Here is a 14,662-nt window from a genome sequence, read left to right on the forward strand (position 1 = left end):
GGGTCTTTAGTTCAATTCTGGCTAATCCACAATAAATGAAGAATGGATGGCACTCACCAATGCGTTTTTTTCTTGCCTTATTTAACGCTGTGCGGCTCAGGCACGGGAGACATGTGCAAGGTATGGACTACAGCTGTTTCCCGCTTCAACAGGTCCTGCCAATTCTGGCTAAGGTTGGAGTAATTCTACCTTGTAGTTACACTTTAGAAATTGCAAATGGACCAGCTCTAGTTTTTCATTTTCTGTTGATGAGCACTGATAGACATATTGATGACCTAGCCATCACGTAATGCTCAGGCAGCACGGTGGCTCAGTGGTTAGCTCGATTAACTTGACAGGGCATGACGGGGATAAAAGCCTGAAACATTTTACTAAGTCGAAAAAGGAGTTTTAACAGCTCAGTGCTTTCCACTGAGCCACCATGCTGCTCGGAAGCTAACCTTTTGGCAAAGTCATTGATATTATTTCCAGCACTTATGGGACGATCAGGAAAAACTAGGGCGGGTCCATTTGCAATTTCTAAAGTAGAGGAGGAATTACTCCAACCTCAGTCAAAGTAGAACTAAAGACCTAAGCACTGAATGGTAAGGGAGCTAACCACTGAGCCACCACAGCATTACCTGATGTCTAAATCATCAATATGCCTATCAGTATCCACCGACAGGGCATGAAAAGTAAGAGCAGTTTTCATTTGAAATCTCTGATTTCATTTTGTAAGATGTGTCTGAGAGGAGAAATCTCATTCAGAGTTGAACTGAGGACCCAGGTGTAGGATTGCAATGGAGGAAACCACTGAGCCACTGTGCTGCCTGAGAGTTTAGCTCTGGCTAGATCATCAATAGGACTCTCAGCATTTATGGGAACGTCTGATAAAACTGAAGCAGGTACCATTACAATCACTGACTACAATTTCTAAAGTACACCTGAGAGGAGGAATCATACTGTCCTCAGTCAGAGTTGAACCCAGGGCACCAGCATTGGAGAGCAACAACTGCGCCATCATGCTGCCTGAGTGCTAACCTCTGGGTAAGTCATCTACAGCAGGGGTCCCCAACTCCAGTCCTCAAGGCCCACCAACAGGTCATGTTTTCAGGATTTCCTTTGCATTGCACAGGTGATGCAATTATTACCTGGGCAAGACTAAGGAAATCCTGAAAACATGACATGTTGGTGGGCCTTGAGGACTGGAGTTGGGGACCCCTGATCTACAGGACTACCAGCACCTATGGGAAGGTCAGGGAAAATTAGAGCAGTCCCATTTGCAGTCACTGATTACACTTTCTAAAATACACCTGAGTGGAGGAATCTCATCGTCCTCAGTCTGAGTTGAACCCAGGGCACCACCATTGGACAGCAGCAGTGCTAACCACTGGGCCATCATGCTGCCTGCATGGCTGCTATAGGGCAATAATGGTCTACCTCTATGTCGCGGCCGTTTATGGTGGTCTTTGGCGGCTGGCACTGAGGTAACTGGGCAGCGGAGTCTCGGAATAAGCCCCTGAAGCAGTGGACCCTCATCGTGCACCCGCTGAGCAGCTTGCAGGTGAAGCTGCCGTGAAACGTGCGGCTGAGACCTCAAGACCCGCTCACCTATCCGGACGCGGACCGGGTGTTCGTCATGGTGAGCGGGTGTCTTCCCTTCTCCCTGCAGAAGACACTGAGGCTCTGTATCTGTACTGCAGGTCTCTGCTGCGACCCAGTGTCTGAGCTGAGGCTGGAAACACAGCGAGGCTCAGACTCCAGGGGGTCCAAGTGGCTGATGGGCGAGGGCAGGGTACGGTGTGCAGGGTAGGATGGGCAAAGTTCGGTGTGCAGGGTACAGTGGGAAAGGTACGGTTGGCAAGGTGCTGTGTGCAGGGTACGGTGTGCAGGGTACGGTGTTGTGATTTCTGTTGTCAAGCTCCCTCCTGTGGTCATGAATGGTACTTCGGCTGGTTCTGTCCATGGGCTTCCTCTGGTGGTTGTGAGTGGAGCTGCGGCTTCTGAGTTTCCTTCCACAGGTGACGAGGTTAATTCGTTAGCTGGCTGCTCTATTTAACTCCACTTAGATCATTGCTCCATGCCACCTGTCAATGTTCCAGTATTGGTCTGGTTCTCTCCTGGATCGTTCTTGTGACCTGTCATCCCAGCAGAAGCTAAGTTCCTGCTTGTTTTTCTCTGGTTTGCTATTTTTCTGTCCAGCTTGCTATTTTGATTTTTGTCTTGCTTGCTGGAAGCTCTGGGACGCAGAGGGAGCACCTCTGCACCGTGAGTCGGTGCGGAGGGTCTTTTTGCGCCGTCTGCGTGGTCTTTTTGTAGTTTTTTGTGCTGACCGCAAAGTTACCTTTCCTATCCTCTGTCTGTTCAGTAAGTCGGGCCTCACTTTGCTAAATCTATTTCATCTCTGTGTTTGTAATTTTCATCTTTACTCACAGTCATTATATGTGGGGGGCTGCCTTTTCCTTTAGGGAATTTCTCTGAGGCAAGGTAGGCTTTATTTTTCTATCTCTAGGGCTAGTTAGTTGCTTAGGCTGTGTCGAGTTGCATAGGGAGCGTTAGGCGCAATCCACGGCTATTTCTAGTGTGTGTGATAGGATTAGGGATTGCGGTCAGCAGAGTTCCCACGTCTCAGAGCTCGTCCTATATTATTAGTAACTATCAGGTCATTCCGTGTGCTCTTAACCACCAGGTCCATTATTGTCCTTACCACCAAGTCATAACAGTACGGTGGGCAAGGTGCGGTGCGCAGGGTACGATGTGCAGGGTACAGTGTGCCATCTCACGAGGATCTAATCTCCTGATGGTCCTACATGATAGGCTCTAGGAGAACTGATCTGTGACTACAGCAGCAGTTGGCATCAATGTGGCTGTTTTTCTCATCATCCCCTTTGGCACATTTGCGCCTGTCTGATGCTTTTGTGACCAGATGTGCAATGTTAGTAAAAGAGGATTACTTTTAGGATATGCCGTGTGTATCAATCAGATGGGTGAAGGCCATACCGCTGTGGTCTAAGGATTAGCAGATTCTCTCCAATCACCCCGAGACATTTGGTGAATCAAATGTGCAGTATTATACTGTGAGGTCCAGTGCTATACAGTTAGGTCCATATATATTTGGACAGAGACAACATTTTTCTAATTTTGGTTATAGACACTACCACAATGAATTTTAAACAAAACATTTCAGATGCAATTGAAGTTCAGACTTTCAGCTTTCATTTGAGTGTATCCACATTAAAACTGGATGAAGGGTTTAGGAGTTTCAGCTCCTTAACATGTGCCACCCTGTTTTTAAAGGGACCAAAAGTAATTGGACAGATTCAATAATTTTAAATAAAAGGTTTATTTTTAGTACTTGGTTGAAACCCCTTTGTTGGCAATGACTGCCTGAAGTCTTGAACTCATGGACATCACCAGACGCTGTGTTTCCTCCTTTTTGATGCTCTGCCAGGCCTTCACTACGGTGGTTTTCAGTTGCTGTTTGTTTGTGGCCTTTCTGTCTGAAGTTTAGTCTTTAACAAATGAAATGCATGCTCAGTTGGGTTGAGATCAGGTGACTGACTTGGCCATTCAAGAATATTCCACTTCTTTGCTTTAATAAACTCCTGGGTTGCTTTGGCTTTATGTTTTGGGTCATTGTCCATCTGTAGTATGAAACGACGACCAATCAGTTTGGCTGCATTTGGCTGGATCTGAGCACACAGTATGTCTCTGAATACCTCAGAATTAATTCGGCTGCTTCTGTCCTGTGTCACATCATCAATAAACACTAGTGACCCAGTGCCACTGGCAGCCATGCATGCCCGCGCCATCACACTGCCTCCACCGTGTTTTACAGATGATGTGGTATGCTTTGGATCATGAGCTGTACCACGCCTTCACCATACTTTTCTCTTTCCATCATTCTGGTAGAGGTTGATCTTGGTTTCATCTGTCCAAAGAATGTTCTTCCAGAACGGTGCTGGCTTTTTTAGATGTTTTTTAGCAAAGTCCAGTCTAGCCTTTTTATTCTTGATGCTTATGAGTGGCTTGCACCGTTCAGTGAACCCTCTGTATTTACTTTCATGCAGTCTTCTCTTTATGGTAGATTTGGATATTGATACGCCGACCTCCTGGAGAGTGTTGTTCACTTGGTTGGCTGTTGTGAAGGGGTTTCTCTTCATCATGGAGATTATTCTGCGATCAACCACCACTGTTGTCTTCCGTGGGTGCCCAGGTCTTTTTGGATTGATGAGTTCACCAGTGCTTTCTTTCTTTCTCAGGATGTACCAAACTGTAGATTTTGCCACTCCTAATATTGTAGCAATTTCTCGGATGGGTTTTTTCTGTTTTCGCAGCTTAAGGATGGCTTGTTTCATCTGCATGGAGAGCTCCTTTGACCGCATGTTTACTTGACAGCAAAACCTTCCAAATGCAGCACCAAACCTCAGATCAACTCCAGGCCTTTTACCTGCTTAAATGAGAATGACATAACAAAGGGATTGCCCACACCTGTCCATGAAATAGCCTTGGAGTCAATTGTCCAATTACTTTTGGTCCCTTTAAAAACAGGGTGGCACATGTTAAGGAGCTGAAATTCCTAAACCCTTGATCCAATTTTAATGTGGATACCCTCAAATGAAAGCTGAAAGTCTGAACTTCAACTGTATCTGAATTGTTTTGTTTAAAAATTCATTGTGGTAATTTCTATACCCAAAATTAGAAAAATGTAATTGCTGTCCAAATATATATGGACCTAACTGTATACCCCTGTGTGTATGGTGGGAGTTCTGCACACCCCTCACCTGCCGCCGTGGTCACAGACGTTAGTAGGGTGATGGTGCCCTGGGGTCACACTGTGATTACACTGAGGCTGCTATATAGTCTGATCGCTTTACACGCGGACTGTGCTGTGGTTTGCGGTGCGGGTATCTCTAGATACGCCTCCATCAATGGAATTCCCTACAATCTGCAGTGTGTTTTCTGCGACTGTTTATTTTACTCACTTACATAGCGCCATTAATTCCACAGCGCTTTACAGACATCATCATCACTGTCCTCATTGGGGCTCACAATCTAGATTCCCTATTTGGAGTACTGGAGGAAATCCCTGCAAACACAGGGAGAACATATAAACTCCTTAAAGATGTTGTGCTTGGTGGGATTTGAAGCCAGGACCCCAATTCCACTAAGCCACCGTGCTGCCCTATGTGTTATATGGTGGCCACTGATATGATCATCTATCTATATAATTGTCTAACGTCCACTTCCGTCTGTTTGTCTGTCACGGAAATCCCGTGTCGCTGATCGGACGCGCCTGGCTAGCGACCAATCAGCGACATTGGCGCGGGATTTAAATCACGCTTTGCTGATTGGTCACGTCCAGCCAGACGCGACCAATCAGTGACAGGCGCAGTCTGGCCGCGAATTGGCACTGGATTTGAACCACACTTTGCTGATCGGCCAGCCGGGCACGACCAATCAGTGATATTGGGGCGAAATTTAACCCCCACTCACAGCGCAACGTACATACATACATACATATTCTAGAATACCCGATGCGTTAGATTCGGGCCACCATCTAGTTAGAAATATTGATCTTGTAGAAAATCTTCCTTTCCTTCATCCAGGGTAATATTAGTAATATATCCCATCTGGTTCATGGGGACGGGGACAACATGGACCTGTGTGATTTCAAATGCCAGGGCTGAATTTCAGCCCCAGTCTATACCTGGTTGGGGTATATGGAGATCATGTCTTTTCAGGTGGATTCCACCTGGAACCCGATTGAGCAAAACCGCCACATAAAGGAAACGTAAGAGAACATCTAATGCAACCATATTTTCGGTCCGAGTGCGATCCGACAAAACATCAGACCGCACTTGGATCAATATCATTCTATGGGGCGGAGGGATTTTTCCCTCACATGGCAGCATGCCCGATTGGCATACAATTTAGATTGCACTCAGATATGCAAGTCAGTCAGTCTGTTGAAAACAGTGGACTGCACTTGGATGACATCTGCACTTGCAGTGCGATTTTTATGGATTGACAGAATAATAGACTGGAAAAGATGGAGTTTTTTCGAATATCTCCACATAAGATAAAATCAGATCTGATTAGTTTTATTGGAGTGTGATTAGCATAATCAGCCCAATTCTCTCGGAGATGACATTGTTTTTTTCTATACACCTTTTCATAATGTTTGTTAAATATTTTTAGCTTGTTTTTTTATTTTATTCTTTTGAATGGCATTTATTGTATGGGTTATAATTTATGGTACCGTTTTATAGCTTGGGTCATTACAGGTGCGGCGATAACAACGGTTCATTTTTTGGTTTACTTTAGTTTATACATAGAACAACATTTGTTAGTCTCCAAAAACATTTTTCATACTTTATTTTGTTTTTCCCTTAATTGGCCACATACAGTATGTTTGTCTTACAATTAGCACCATATAGTAATTTTGACCAATATCTTATAGTAATGCCCCCATCCTGCAGTAGTTTCCCCATCTTGTTTTAATGTCCCAATCCTGGACCCCATCTTGTAGTAATGTCCCGATCCTGGTCCCCATCTTGTAGTAATGTCCCGATCCTGGTCACCATCTTGTAGTAATGTCCCAATCCTGGTCCCCATCTTGTAGTAATGTCCCAATCCTGATCACCATCTTGTAGTAATGTCCCGATCCTGGTCCCCATCTTGTAGTAATGTCCCGATCCTGGTCACCATCTTGTAGTAATGTCCAAATCCTGGTCCCCATCTTGTAGTAATGTCCCGATCCTGGTCCCCATCTTGTAGTAATGTCCCAATCCTGGTCCCCATCTTGTAGTAATATCCCCATCCTGATCACCATCTTGTAGTAATGTCCACAACCTGATCACCTTCTTGTAGTAATGTCCCCATCCTGATCACCATCTTGTAGTAATGTACCATCCTGGTCCCTATTTTGTAATAATGCCCCATCTTTGTCTCTATCTTGTAGTATTATGCCTATCTTGTTCCCCATCATGTAGTAATTTCCCCAATTCCGACAAAGTTTCACATACACATTAAAAACAATTCTTCTCACCTAACCTCCGCTCCCTGGGTGAACATTATCCTTTCATCTTCTCGTCCGCAGTCTCGGCGGTGCATGGCAGTAACGTCACACGCTGCCTGCGCCGGCCTGCCGACTTCAGCTGCCGTACTCCGATTGGCCGGTGGCTGGTATTGCGGCACGAAGAGCTGGTTTCTGCGCCATGATTCATTTCAATTGAATTCGTGATCAAGGATGCACATTCAACCGAAAAGAATCACTGACGTCAGCGGCCATCACGAATGAAGCAGCCTCAGGGGTCGCATGCGGCCCGTGGACCGTGTGCTTGATAACCCCCCTACCCTAGCCTAATGCACAGCAATTTAAAAACAACATTGCTGTGCACATGTTTAGTGTTTTGTTACTTCTTTTAACTGCTTCAGTGTTCGGAAACTGTGAAGTAGGTAAAAGAAGCAACATGTTCATTCTTCCGCTGGCTTTCACTTGGAAGCTACTTGATAGTTATAGTTTAAACTACAGAAAAAAATATGACTGTGCTGCAAAAATGACAATGGAACTGATTCAGGAAAAAAAGACTACAGGCTTTTTCCAAAAGTGGCTTTGTTTAGCAAAACGTTGGTGGTCCGCCAGTGTCTTAAAGATGCCGTATGCACATACCCTTACTAGCAAGAGGGCAGGAATTGGCTGCAGCTATCACATAGATGTATGACACATTACCACTGAAGGAAACTCACCAAATACCAACCATGACCAATGGGAAATCCTAGTACAGCGGGGTATCCATCTATTGGAAGAATAATGAGTATGAGAATGGTGAGGGTCCGGCACCTGGCACTCCCACCAATCTGCTGTTATCTCCTCTGGGGGCTGCCAGTTGTAAGCAGGGTATTGAATTGTACACCCCAGCTCCGTACGCTTTTCCTGCACACTATTCTCTTCAAAAGGAGCTTCTCCTGTGACCGCTCTATAATCCGAAGGTGACAACAGCAGATCAAGTTGGGTGCTGGGCGTCGGACCCCCCCACAATCTGATCCTGATAAATTATCCAGAGAATAGGTTATCAATATAAAAGTAATGGACAACCCCTTTTAAGTCTTTTTAATAGAAAGAGGCAGAAGAATTTATCTGTTCAGAATGTTTGTGTTGGACGGTGCTGGAGGATGATTATGGAGGACATTTAGGGCCTGTGAAATTCCGCAGATGTTCCCGTCTGGTCCACTTTCGTGACGTCGCTTGAGTAGATTAATATTTAATACTCTCATTTGACTCTTCACAATGGCAACTCAATCCTGTGGTTTCTTTCTGTTTTTCCTAAAAGGACCATTGAGAAAAGTAAGTAAACACGGGCCATCCTGTATTTAAAGGGAACCTGTCATATAAGATTCATGCTGCTCCAACTGCAGGTAGCATGAATCAGACATGGCTTCTGCACCGCAAAGATCTACCGTATTTTTTTTTTTTCACTCCTGAGAATGGAGCATAAATGGATAATGAATGGGGCAGAGGTTGAGCATGCACACCTCTGCTCCGTTCATGACGAGACTCCATGAGCCCAATTCTTGGGGTGCACTGCCAGGTTTTTGGGATCATTAGGGGTTCCAGTGGTCAAGACCCCAGTGATCAGTAAATTATGCCTTGTCCTATGCGTGGGGGGATTACTTTCAATTCTGAGAATGTCCCTGTAAGCAATTCCCCAATATATAACTGTAACAATATTTAACTTTACAAAGGTCAGATAAGAACATGTCCTGCTCCAAACAATGGAAGATAAGAATTGTATCTGAAACTGATACATGTTATTGTCACAGATGTTAGTGATACAAGCATCCTCAATCCGACAGCTCGCCTGAAAAATAGCTGTACAAACAAAGAAAGCCGTCCAAATGTCACAGTGACTCCATGTATCCTTAACAATCTGAGCTCAGAAGAATAACAAGATGAGAGCCCCTCGTGCTGGATCCAACGAGATGAAAATGTGAAGAAAGCCCCCGTCTGTTGCTTAGTCATATAAAAAAATAATAATAATTATAGTTAAAGGAGTCCTATCTGCAAGTCTCATACATGACCAGGCTGCTACAACTAAAGCGGAGAGATAGAGCAAGAGCTTTGGCACCGTGTTAAATGTCACGTACAAGTACCAGTTGGATGTCATCAGAACTGATTTGAGATCTAAACAGGAATGTCTCCATTCACTGATAGCAAGCAGTGGTTGTGAGCAGATTGTAATAAATTTAAAGGTTGTATGGAGCCGGGGCTTCCAACTCTACTAGTAAGATAAAGTCTAATCATTCCACTATTAAAATTTCTGCGCCCTTTTTAAAATCACTGCTTGCCGTCAGTGAATAGAAACCTAGAAAAATAGAAATTTGGGATGTTAACAAGAATGTTTCTAATCACTAACAGCAAGTAGTGATCAGAAAACAGAACATTGTGTTAGGTGTGGGGCTGTGTCTGAATAGAGTCTCATTCTATGATGAGGATCCACCATTCTTAAAGGGAACCTGTCACCCCCAAGATTGATGTTGAGGTAAGCTCACCAGCATCAGGGGCTTATCTACAGCATTCTGTAATGCTGTAGATAAGCCGCCGATGTATCCTGAAAGAGGAGAAAAAGACGTTAGATTATACTCACCCAGGGGAGGTCCCGCTGCTGGTCTGGTCAAATGGGTGTCTCAGGTCCGCTCCGGCACCTCCCATCTTCATTCCATGACGTCCTCTTCTGGTCTTCATGCCGCGGCTCCGGCGCAGACGTACTTTGTCTTCCCTGTTGAGGGCAGAGGATAGTACTGCAGTGCGCAGGCGCTGGGCCTCTCTGACCTTTCCGGCGCCTGTGTACTGCAGTACTTTCCTCTGCCCTCAACAGGGAAGACAAAGTGCGCCTGCGCCGCGGCGTGAAGACCAGAAGATGACGTCATGGAATGAAGATGGGAGGCGCCGGAGCGGACCTGAGACACCCATCGGAGCAGGACCGCCCCTGGGTGAGTATAATCTACCCTCTTTTTCTCATCTTTCAGGATACATCGGCGGTTTATCTACAGCATTACAGAATGCTGTAGATAAGCCCCTGATGACGGTGAGCTTTCCTCACCATCGATTTTGGGGGTGACAGGTTCCCTTTAAAAGGGACGGAATGAATCCAAGAGTGTTGGGATCAGTAAAGAGAAACATAGGTGAAGGGAAAGGGCTGTCAGGGCGCCAGAGAGTCACGCCGGCCACTGGTAAAGTAGCTGCATGCCAATCACACGGACACACGAGACAGTAGACTTCTGTGCCATGTAGCAGGTCCGACTCCCGGCAGCCTGGATTTATGACATTGCATTTACTTTCATGCCACTCACACCACCTTCCCCTAGTGATTAATATAGCACTAATCTATCTTCCTGCAACAGTAACCTGCACAGTCACCAAGTAAGGAATTAAAGTTGTGGATTTTGGCGCAGTTTCAGGTTCTTCAGCTGGAATTGGCCTTGTATCAGGTTTCCTAAACTCAACACGAATAAGCGGAATTTGTGCACATTTTTTTCTCTGGCTGCTAGGATGCCAACCATCCATTATACCCTCCAGGGGGTATGAATGTTTTCTTGTAGAAGACACAAACTAAGGGTATGTGCACACAACATCCTTTTTCAACAAAAGGGAGACTCTTCAGGAAACACTGGTGTTTTTTTCCTCAAGCGTCTTTTTTTTTATTACACTTTTTTGGGTGTGTCCCGAGTGCTGTTTTGACATTTTTGTAGATAAATATGAGGGTGTATACATAAAATCCACAGCGAGGGAAAACATTTTTTTCACTGGGATCCAAAAGACGCCAAGGTAGGAATGCAGTGTGCACCAACAGGCAATAAGATTGGTATTTGGTTTTGAAAAAAGGACACATCCGTGTTTAAATGGAGTTACTGCGCTGGTCGGCGTTGGTGATACAGTGGGAATGCTGAGATATATATATAACCAGGCAAGGAGGATTTATAGCCAAAAGAGGGTTGAGAAACAAGTCCGTTGGTGGTCCAGCTGTGCCTGCAGATCAGGCAGTTTCCCTGGAGTTGCTGCAGGAGCCAGAGTTGGTGGCTAAGGCCGGAGTCACACTACAGCGAGATACGGCCGAGTATCGCAGGTTGAAAACAAGATCTGGCACCGGTACTCCGGAGCGGAGCGTGCGGCTCCATGAATTGCGGCCGTTTGTAACCAGCGAGACTCGGCCGTATCTTGCTGTGTGTGATCCCGGCCTAAGTGGGAGATGCTGACACAGACGTGTCTAAGCAGAAGTAGGCAATCTTATTGCCTGTTGGTGCACACTGTATGCATTCCTACCTTAGCGTCTTTTGGACCCCAGTGAAAATTTTTTCTTCCCTCGGTGTGGATTTTATGTATACACCCTTTTATGTATACATCAACAATAGTACATGTTCAAATTCTAGAAAAGAACCTACGAAAGGCAACATTGTGGTCAAGGCCTTTGATTGGTAGAAACGTTATTTTTTTCCTGTCGCCTCACTTTTCACCAATAAATTATCCACTTGAAGCATACCTTCTCCTGTACGAGTGCAGTGATTATATATTTTATTATCGATGGGATTACTGGCTCCGTTCACTAGCACCGTCACCTCCACAGAAGTCGAGTGCTAACCTTCTTCTTCTTCTACGGTTCACAGCAGTGACAGTTCTATTACAATAGACAGGGTCGGCATCCGTCTGTTATCTCCTATGACCATGGGGTGCCGTATTATGACACTGTTAGTGTCCTGCTGCTACTGTGAAAGCAAGATGTCAGCCCCCAGTGCCATCTTTAACCTCATATAACACAGAAAATAGGTTTCAAATGTATTCAAAACTTGTTTATAACAGCATGTTATGCTACATTTCATTGATTTATTAATGATTTACAAATGCGGTACCTTCCCTTTAAGGCCTCTTTTACAGCATTGTAGTAAGTCCTCAAACGCCTCTGCATAGCACAAAAAATAACTTATTCTACTCCCATACGGTCCTGTCCAATACGAGTGATAGAGAAGTCGAGACTGCAGAAACCATGCCTGCCGGACCAACAAGATTAACATACAGTGCGGAAGAACTTCAAAAGGTTTTTAGGGGAATATACATTGGGAGTCAAGGGGTTATATTACTATTGATGGCCTGCAGCACAGGCACTGATCAAGGTCATAGTTTTAGTTGACACAGGACAAAACTGGTGACCATTTCCGTTTAAAGATTAATAATTTTTAGAATTTTTAATAATAATACCAATCACTCAAAATGTCATGAATAGTTTCTTTATTTTTAGTGAAAAAAAAGCATAATATGTCATACATCACGGTACAAATATAATTTTCTTCATTTTATGAACAGCAACATAAAAATATAGATTGCAGAATACAAAACAACGACATGTACATTGCGGCAGCTGTTTAACACTGCGACAGACTGAAGTCAACCATTTTGCACCATTATTGTATTCTTTGAAAGCCTCACGGTGATACACTTATATAGATATATACTTCTGTCTGTTCTGGAAAAAATAAGGCATCCACTATTTCTAATGTAAAATGGCTTTGATTAAAGTTTCTAAAACTTTTCACAGCTGCAGTACCAATCTTCGCCACTTCATTTTTCTATAGGAGTGAAGGCAATAGCGCCCCCCACGAAGAAGAGATCTAATGCAGAGGAAAATTGTGATCCTTGCACTGAAAATACCTTTGAAAAGAATCATCCAACACAAAAACAGATGCCAAATCTTAAACAGAAAAGAGGACAGACGGTAAAATAATATTTGATAAAACAGACGCAATTACATCTTTAGGGAAACTATATGCCGTGTAGTAGAATGTCTCCGTGATGGCTGCACCTTCCATGTCTATGGGTAATGAGTGCACAAGATTTAGTTTTAGTAAAGCTTAATATAATTTATCCTTCTACATTGTGCATAAATAGAATAAAGAAATCATGTGATGAAACATAAGAGTAAAAATCCCCATAAATATTAAATGAACCAAATTAATCATACAAATACAAATGTAGTGTTTAGTATAATGCAGACATTTTTTTAGAGCTCCTGTTATCATGTGCCATGCAATTCTACAAAACAATGTCACGGGGAACCAAATATACAATGATATTTGCAAAAATAAGCCAATTATATATTTCTCGGCTGCTGGTCATGGAAAACTCTTGGACCAATAATGACTAGTGAATTGGAAAAAATGTTTAACCAAAAAATCCATATTCCAACTTATTAATGAAAAAGAATCATATTGCACTAATTATTGCTAATTACCAAGATTGCCCTGCCATTATTGTGTCTATTGCCCGCTAAGGGCCCCGTTGAAACTTTTATTTTTATTTTTGCATACATGGAAAAACTAAACAACTTTCATCATTTTTTTAAATCAAATTTTCATCACTGGGATGCAACCAGGTTGCCATCCGCCTACTGCCCCAATTTCTCAAAGACCCATAAACATAAATGGGCGAGTTTGATTTGTGACTAGGATCAAAAATGGACATGCTTCAAATTTTTTTTTTTTTGTGGACACTTAGTGAAAAGTCCCAAATACCATAAAGTGTACATGCATTATTCATGAAAAACAAGGACGCCTGAATGAGGGTAAAAGAAAGTGTCCGGAATTAGAAAAACGTGACAGTTCTCTTCCAGAAACAGCGCTACAACAGTATATGTGTTATGTCTGGTATTACAGCTCAGCTCAATTGAAGTGAATAGGACTGAGATTACACAGAACCTGCGGACATGTGTGGTGCTGGTTTTGATGAATGCAATTATGGGTTTTCTATTGCAGTATAACAATTAATGAAATGTCCTATTGATACATTTTGAGTTTAGTAAACATGATAACCAGAAACGGGGTAATAGATTCAAGCATACCCTTAAAAAACTGCAAAAAAAAAAACCCTTTGGGAAAAAAAACAAGCTTTCAAAACTGCATCGGGAGAAACTCCTCAAAAAGGAGCATGTCCTGAAGTAGTTTCCACCTTTAAAACAAAAAAAGTCTGTGTGAGCATACTTCGTGAACTTGATGAATCTATGTCTCTTTCAACCTAGGAAATGCACAAAGAGCTTTTTTTAAGAGCTTTTGGAGCAGAAACGAGCTATGTGCACACAACGCCTTTTCCAGGCAGATTCCGCTGCAGAAGCCGTCTGAAAAAAAAAAAACCCTTTGAAAAACTTTCAAAAAAAATGAACACAAGCAATTCTATGTAAACATAAGGCGTTCCGGTTTTCGAAAGTTTTTTTAAACCCTTCAGGTTTCTAAAAACGCCAAACAGTTAAAAGAAGTAACGTTTCCATTCTTCTGCTCTGAAAACGCTCCGTACTTTACAATGTAAGTCAATGGGAAAGACCAGAAGACGCCCAGAAGACAACCGGACATTTTTTTAAGTGCTTTGCGATCCCAACAGTTTCTTTACTAATTCAGTGAAATGAAAAATGACCAAAAACAACAGTGAAAAAAAAAAGGTCTCACAAAAACGATGGGAAAACCATCCAAAAAAACCTGCCAGCTGAAAAAAAGAAATCATCCAAAAACGACCGAGGAAACAGTTGAAAAACACAAAAGACGTTTCAGGAAGAAAAACTTTGTGAAGTTGTTTTCTCTTTGAAAAACTCGACAGGTTCGCCCAAGTTTAAAAGATGCGATGTGCACAGAACCACTGAGA

This window comes from Ranitomeya imitator, chromosome 9, assembly GCF_032444005.1.
Source record: "Ranitomeya imitator isolate aRanImi1 chromosome 9, aRanImi1.pri, whole genome shotgun sequence".
Taxonomy (NCBI): domain Eukaryota; kingdom Metazoa; phylum Chordata; class Amphibia; order Anura; family Dendrobatidae; genus Ranitomeya; species Ranitomeya imitator.